Below are 7,043 nucleotides of genomic sequence, written 5' to 3' on the forward strand. Positions count from 1 at the left end.
CACCCCTCCCTCTCCACTCCCCACTACCTAGCGCCCGTGCCCCGACGCCGGGCGTCCTCCCCCACCCCTCCCCGCCTTCTAGCGCGGGAGCTCCACGGCGGCCGGCCTCGTCCACCTCCGCATCGAACAACGCCCCTACCACCTTCCTCGGCGCCCGGAGCCCACCAGCCGCCGTCCATCGCGCCCAGCCCGCCTCGCGCCGTCCCCGTCCCTCCCGCGATGCCCCACCCTCACCTACGCCGGATCTGACCCGGCGAGCGCGGCTGTCGAATCCCCGAGCCACCTTCTCCACCCAGGCGTGAATCCACGTCGTCCCCACCCGACCCCGCCGCCGGATCCAGGGCCATCGCGACGGCACACTGCCGAATCCAGGATGCACCACCACCAGCGCTCATCAAACCATGAGCTCCACGACGCGCCACTGCCCGGCCTTCTCCATGGCGCAGGATTCCACCTCGTGCAGTTCGGCCGCCAGACTTGGAAGTGCGTCAGGTTGCGCTATGCGGTGCGGCGGCACATGGGCGTGCAGTTCGCGGCCACCACGGGCCCCCCTCACCTCTACCTCCATGGCCGCATCCTCAACCAGCGGCTCCCTCCCCTCGTCGTCGGTCATGGCGCCGCAGCCTGGGATCATGGCAGTGTAGCTTGGCGACCATGGCAGTGCAGCTCGGAGGCACTCGTGATGTGGTTCAGTGCTCACGGGCTTGCAAAATTGGGCGTTTTTATGTGCGGATGGAAATTCATCATCACAGAGTGTAGCTGCAGTTTGGGCGCCCGGAGCGCGCGCCGAGCGGCCGGCGATGCAGTCCGTCCGCAACGATATTTCCGCGGCGGCGTTTAGGAAGCGACACCGCACCTCACCTTCGCCCCAACATCACCTAGGGGATCCGCCGCTGAAGCATCCAGCCTCGGTGATGCATGGCAGGGGGAAGAGAACTGCAAGGATGCCTTCTCCATCGCAGTCGTCGTGGATGCGAACTGCAATGGTGCCCATCCAGCCTGTAGCCGCAAGGACCCCTTTGTGGTTCACTTGGTGATCCAAAAATAAAAACACATCAGAAAGCAGCTCACTTCTCAACACTTCTCAACGCGCGTAAAAAATTAATTAGTACGAAAAAAAGACAAACAACAAATCATGAGGTTCACTTTTGGTAGTGTTCCGCTTCACTTTCAGGAGTGTTGCGGTCCACTTTCCTTCGAAAAAAAGTTAGAAAAAAGTAAACAAAACTCCTCTGAGAAAAATCTACGTCCAACAAAATAAATCATGAAGTTCACTTCATTGTCTGATGCAGTGCGTTCTTCAGTTTGAAGCAGTGCGCTTTCTGTCCGATGCAGTGCAGGCGTCGATTTTGTTGTCGCGAAAAAGAGAGTTTCCGCGTTTTTGTAATTTCAAAACTGCTCTTAAACCGTAATGAATTAGAGGGAGTGTCCTATATGAAAAAGTAGCGTCTCGACGATCTCTTTCCAACGGAGTATCAGTTGGATCATTTCGACCAACGTTTTGTAAAAATTTCACGAAAAAACGGCCGCTGCCCTTCGTAGTCAGACGCACGATTTTCAAATTTAACTAAAAACCGTAAGAAATCTCAAAAACATTTCAACATATGAAAGTTGCGCCTCGTTCGTAGCTGTCCAACGGTATATTACACGCCTTGTTTCGACAAACGGTTAGAAAACTGGAGTGAAAACAGTACCGAAAATTTGAAAAAATTCGAAAAATACAATTCCGCGATTTAGTAAATTCAAAACTGCTCTTAAACCGTAGCGAATTAGAAAAAATAATAGATATGAAAAAGATGCGCGGCGACGATATCTTTCCAACGGTGTATCATATGTTTCATTCCGACGAGCGGTTTAGAAAAAAAGCAAAAAAACGCTCACTGCCATTCGTTGTGAGCCGCACGATTTTCGAAACTGCTCTTAAACTATGATGAATTTTGAAAAGTGTTCAACATGGCGAAATTGCGTCTACTCCATAGTTTTTCAACGGTATATTACACGCATAATTCCGATAAACGGTTAAAAAACTACAGCAAAAAAGGTACCGAAAAAACCATACGTATAGTTTTTTCAAACATGAAGTTCGCTGGTCTCTGTGGTGCAGTGCGCATAGCTTTCCAATGCAGTATTACAATGCAGTTCGGAAGTGTTATGAGAATAAACCGTCTGTATATATATATATATATATATATATATACATATATATATATATATATGAATAAATGAAACTAAACACAAATGATGGTAACAAAATAAATTTGTGAATATTGTTATTTACGCACTTCATATTGTTTGTCAGAGTAGCCCCGCTCATAGGTCGTGTGGCGGATGGACTCGCAAACGTAGTATCCACAGAAATCATTCCCTTGTTCTGCCACAACCACTTTACAAGAAATAGAGGTCAATCAAACTGATAAGCAAGAATGCCAAATGGTATTGATGAAACTAGCTCTTGAATCACTAGGAGATGCGTGGAACATGCTACTATAGTACTTACTTTCGGGTGTCTAAATTCCAGCTTCTTCGGCAGTCCCGGAGCTTTTTTGGTGAATTTTCTCCAAACCCTGCCATACAAAGAAAACAATGACTTGATATCAGAAATGAATAAAGTTGCTGATATGGTGGATAATGATCGATTTAACTTACTTCTCGAGCATTTGAGTCATGTTCGCATACTCATTGGGATCTTTTCGTCTCGAGTCTAAGACAGTTACTACTCCCTGCTCAAGCTTAATCTCTAGGAGAATATAGTGGAACCTGCGCACGCATGCATAACTCATCAATTACATTACTATAACCTGGACTAATAAGGGAAACCGAATATGCCACAAGACAGTAACACTCACTTGAAGTTGTAAGGAAAGAGTATTATATCTTTGTGTTCATTTATTACCAACGATCGTAGCAAGTTGGCCTCGGTATCTTCGGCATGATATTTAACTCAGTTGCATCTATGAGATATGTGTTAATGAACCCAATATCACCCACTTGTCTTTTCTTCAATTCGGCGATCTTCAATCTGCATAATATAGTGAGGATAATTATAAATACATGCAATGAAAGAGCTGAGCTATATAGAGAGACTTAATGACAAAAGTAGTACTACTTACAGACAGTAGCAGGTGACCGTTGCTTTATCGAGGGCCAATTGATTGAAAAACTGAAAGAACTTTTCAAATGGAACAGGCAACAGTTCAATTCCAACGAGGTCATGCTCCTCTTTAACTCTCACATACAAAGTACTCCTCCCCCCAGACTCTCTGCAGGTTTTCATGTACCAATCATGCAATCTTCGCATCATCGTTGATAGAGATCTTTCATCTTTGACGAGAGGCTTCCCGTACTCGTATCTTTGTATCTGCACCTCCAAGAAATCATAATGTACATCATCGGACAGGTAATCTCCAACATTGCTATAACCGGGCACCATCCTCGGATCGACAATGTCGCTAGCAGGCACCTTGAGCGGGGGGCACGATTACTTCGCTTGTTCGCCGAGCTGGGCACTTTGTTTCCCAGCTCGTCGTTCTTTCATCCTTTGATCACTGACAGTACTTCCCGACCGCTCCGCTTCGGCAAATGCCTTTCCAATAATGCGCTCATAGTTGCCTTTCGGCGAAGACTTGGGTGGTTTTGTTAGGGCAGCCAGAGTGCGCTTCGCTTTCACCGGATCTACCTTCTCCTCCGGAGGTGGATGTCTCTGTGCTTTCAACCCTTGAAACCAGTCCTTCACTTCGGTTCACGCGATCTTCGCGTTCTCCTCCGGGGTCATCTCGTATGATAACTTCTCTAGAGTCTTCAGAGAAGGACCGAATCTATATGTCCTCCCGCCTTTGGCTGTATTGCTAGACGCCGGTAGAGCAGACGGAGCGGATGTCTTCTTTCCTTGCTTACGAGGCGGAGGAGAAGAACTACGACGCGCCGGAGCAGCCGGAGCGGCGGCGGGTCTCTTCCGCCCTTGCTGACGAGGCGGAGAAGGAGGAGGTTGGCTGCTCGAGCACGCCGGCGCAGGCGGAGAAGGAGGCGGAGTGCCGCCACGCGCCGGAGAAGGAGCCGGCCGAGTGCCCTGATCATCACTCGCCGGAGGAGGAGGCGGTGGAGGAGGCGGAGTGCCCTGACTCGCCGGAGGAGGAGGAGGAGGCAGAGGCATCCAGTTCGGAAGGTTGATGAGATCCTTCCGCCAAAGGCATGGAGTCTTCAGAGCAGAACCCAGCCGAGTCTCCCCTTCACCGGTAGGGTGGTCAAGCCGAAGGTCCTCAAATCACTCCGTTATTTCATCCACAATCACCCTAGCATATCCTTCTGGAATCGGCCGGCAGTGAAAAGTTGCGCCGGATTCAGTAGGATAAACAGAGCCAACAGCCGCATTGACCTTCAAATTCATCCATTGCGCCATAAGGTGGCAATTTTGAGCCTCCATGATAGCATCCACGGGATAGCTGGCAGGAGCCGTCAAGGCATGCTCCGGCTGAAGCCGCTCGGTGGAAGCCACGCTGCTTCTCCGCTGAGATGGCGGGGTAGCTTCAGGGGAAGCTTCGGTAGGTCGTTTGCTGCGATTTGCTTCTCGTTCCTCTATCGCTTGTACCCTTGCATGCAGCGCCTGCAGTTCGGTCTGCTGCACTTTCTTCCTCCTCTCCTGGCATTTGTAACCACCTGCGTGCGGAAACCCAGCCTTCCATGAAACGGAGCCTGGCGTGCCTCGTGTCCGTCCAGGGTGCTCAGGATTCCCGAGGGCCATTGTACGCTCGTCGTTCTCTCTGTCTGGAACGAACGTCCCTTGCTGCGTTGCTTCGATATATTGCTGAAGCCTCTTGACTGGTACAGGGTCCAAGGTTCCGCCAGCCTCGAAGAACCAAGTCCGGCAACGGTCTGGCCAGTTCATTGTCTCTGGTTTGATCCCTTTATCAAGCAGATCATTCTCAGCCTTGGCCCACTTAGGCCGGGCATTGAGGTAGCCACCTGACCCCGTGCGATGGTGAAGCTTCTTCTTCGCAGCATTTTGCTTGTTTATCGCCGACATCTTTTTACTCTTTTCCGTTGTCTTGTGGGCCACAAATGCGGGCCAGTCATCTCTGATCATCTCATATTTGCCCTTGAATTCTGGTGTCTCTTTTTTATCGACAAACCTATTCAGGTCTTTCTTCCAATTCCTGAATAGGTCTGCCATCTTCTTAAGAGCAAAAGACTTGATTAATTGCTCTTTAACTGGCTTCTCCGGATCATCCTCTGGCGGTAGGGTGAAATTTGACTTCAACTCAGTCCAAAGATCATTTTTCTACATATCATTGACATAAGACACCTCAGGGTCTTCGTTCAATTAGTTTTGAAATTGGAAGCTTGGCCTGTCTTTTCGTCGAGTTTTGTTGAGCAACTCAAATTTCTGTGCTTGTTGGTGTGTCTTTTTAGCATCACTTCTTGGTCATTTGGTGAATCTGTATGTATCTTTGTAGGAGTCTCTGAGTGTGAATACATATAGTTAAATAAGGTGTTCACCTGACTGGACGGATCTTATTTTTATCATCATGATTTTGTTCATGTTTCCTTTGAGAGATGATGTAGGTTTCATCTTGATGCTGATTTCTCTCCTTGACATGTTAGCCTGCTACAACTACACTTCAGAGGACGAGCGCACAGGATTACCAGGCACCATTTCATCCACGCTAGATTGTGACCCCTTTTTAAAGCATGATGCCTATCCCGTCAAGTCCAACATCGGTTGAATGTTTGAAACATTGTCCGACTCACCTAGACACAACATACGACCTTTGTATCCGCTAAAATCTTTTTTGCAAATCTCTGGTTGAGCTATTCTCTTCCTTTCCGTAACTTTATTGATGAAAATGCACCATGTCCACATAAACCTCCGGTGTGTTCTTATCTCTATATGACATACCTGTTTTTCTATCTACAAGGCTGTATATGTGCTTTGCCATCAGAAATAAGATGAAATGAGTAATAGGGGTTGGGGAAGTAACAGAGAGGGTAACACATCTATTTTTTATACGAGTCTTGAGCTATGTACATATGAGGAGAATGTGTAATTACATGTTGTTACTCTGTTAAGAGAGAGCTGCTAGCTCATACTTAAGAGTAAAGGTACTTAACTATTGCCACCGGTTGTACCACCGCCTGTGCCGGTTGCAGCTCCCGGCCTTTCCAGTTGTAGCACTTTCCTTCACGGTTGTAGCAAAATTAGATGACGGTTGCAACAAAAATGCCGCCGCCGCCACATGGGTCGCATTGTGAACGTGAATGGTTGTAGCAAGTCTAATCGCTGGTCGTAGCAAAAGTCGATGAAGGTTGAAGCAAAACCATTGTTTTCGCCATCGTGGGTCACATCATCAACGTGAGAATGGTTGTAGCAATTCTCATTGCCGCTCGTAACAAAAGCTGACAAAGGTTGAAGCAAAATCGTTGTCGTCGTTATCGTGGGCCGCAGGTCGCGACATCGACATGAATGGTTGTAGCAATTTCAATCGCCGGTCATAGCAAATACCGATAACGGTTGAAGCAAAAATTGTCATTGCCGCTATCAACATGAATGGTTGCAGCAATTCCCGTTGTAGGTCGTAGCAGAAGGCGATGAAGGTTGCAACATCGGGACTCGTCGGTTGTAGCTTTCCTGTGAATGATGAAAGGAGCAAGGGATGGCTGGGTTGCGTAAGGAGGCAAAGAAGCAAAAGTCAAGAGGAAGAATAAAAAAGCAAAGAAAAAAAGGTTGTGTGGGAGATATAAGAAAAGGGATATCTCGCTTGAGGCCCATGAACGCATCTGCCCAGTCGCTTGCGTGTAAAAAGGCTAGCGAGCAAGGGGCGACCGGCCGAGCGCTCGGCCGGTCATCCAAAATATAAGCAATCATGGTGATCAACTTATCATCTCCCATGGAGTTTGTCTGTTCTGCAAAATTTATGAGCCTGGGAAACCGAAATGACAAATTTATAGAGCTAATAGGTGAACGGTACTTTTTCTAATAAGCTATGTTTAATTGTTTTCTTGAAATCTCATAGCATGGTTGATATATGTTTTGTTTACATTCTAAACTT

The 7,043-nt window shown here is 47.8% G+C and overlaps 1 pseudogene; it reads right to left on the reverse strand.

Annotated features, from left to right (window-relative positions):
* The window catches only part of LOC123129865 (eukaryotic translation initiation factor 3 subunit B-like), a 7,277-nt pseudogene extending 6,643 nt beyond the window's left edge, over nucleotides 1-634 (reverse strand).
* Between the last annotated feature and the right edge of the window lie 6,409 nt (nucleotides 635-7,043).

Source organism: Triticum aestivum, chromosome 6A, assembly GCF_018294505.1.
Source record: "Triticum aestivum cultivar Chinese Spring chromosome 6A, IWGSC CS RefSeq v2.1, whole genome shotgun sequence".
Taxonomy (NCBI): domain Eukaryota; kingdom Viridiplantae; phylum Streptophyta; class Magnoliopsida; order Poales; family Poaceae; genus Triticum; species Triticum aestivum.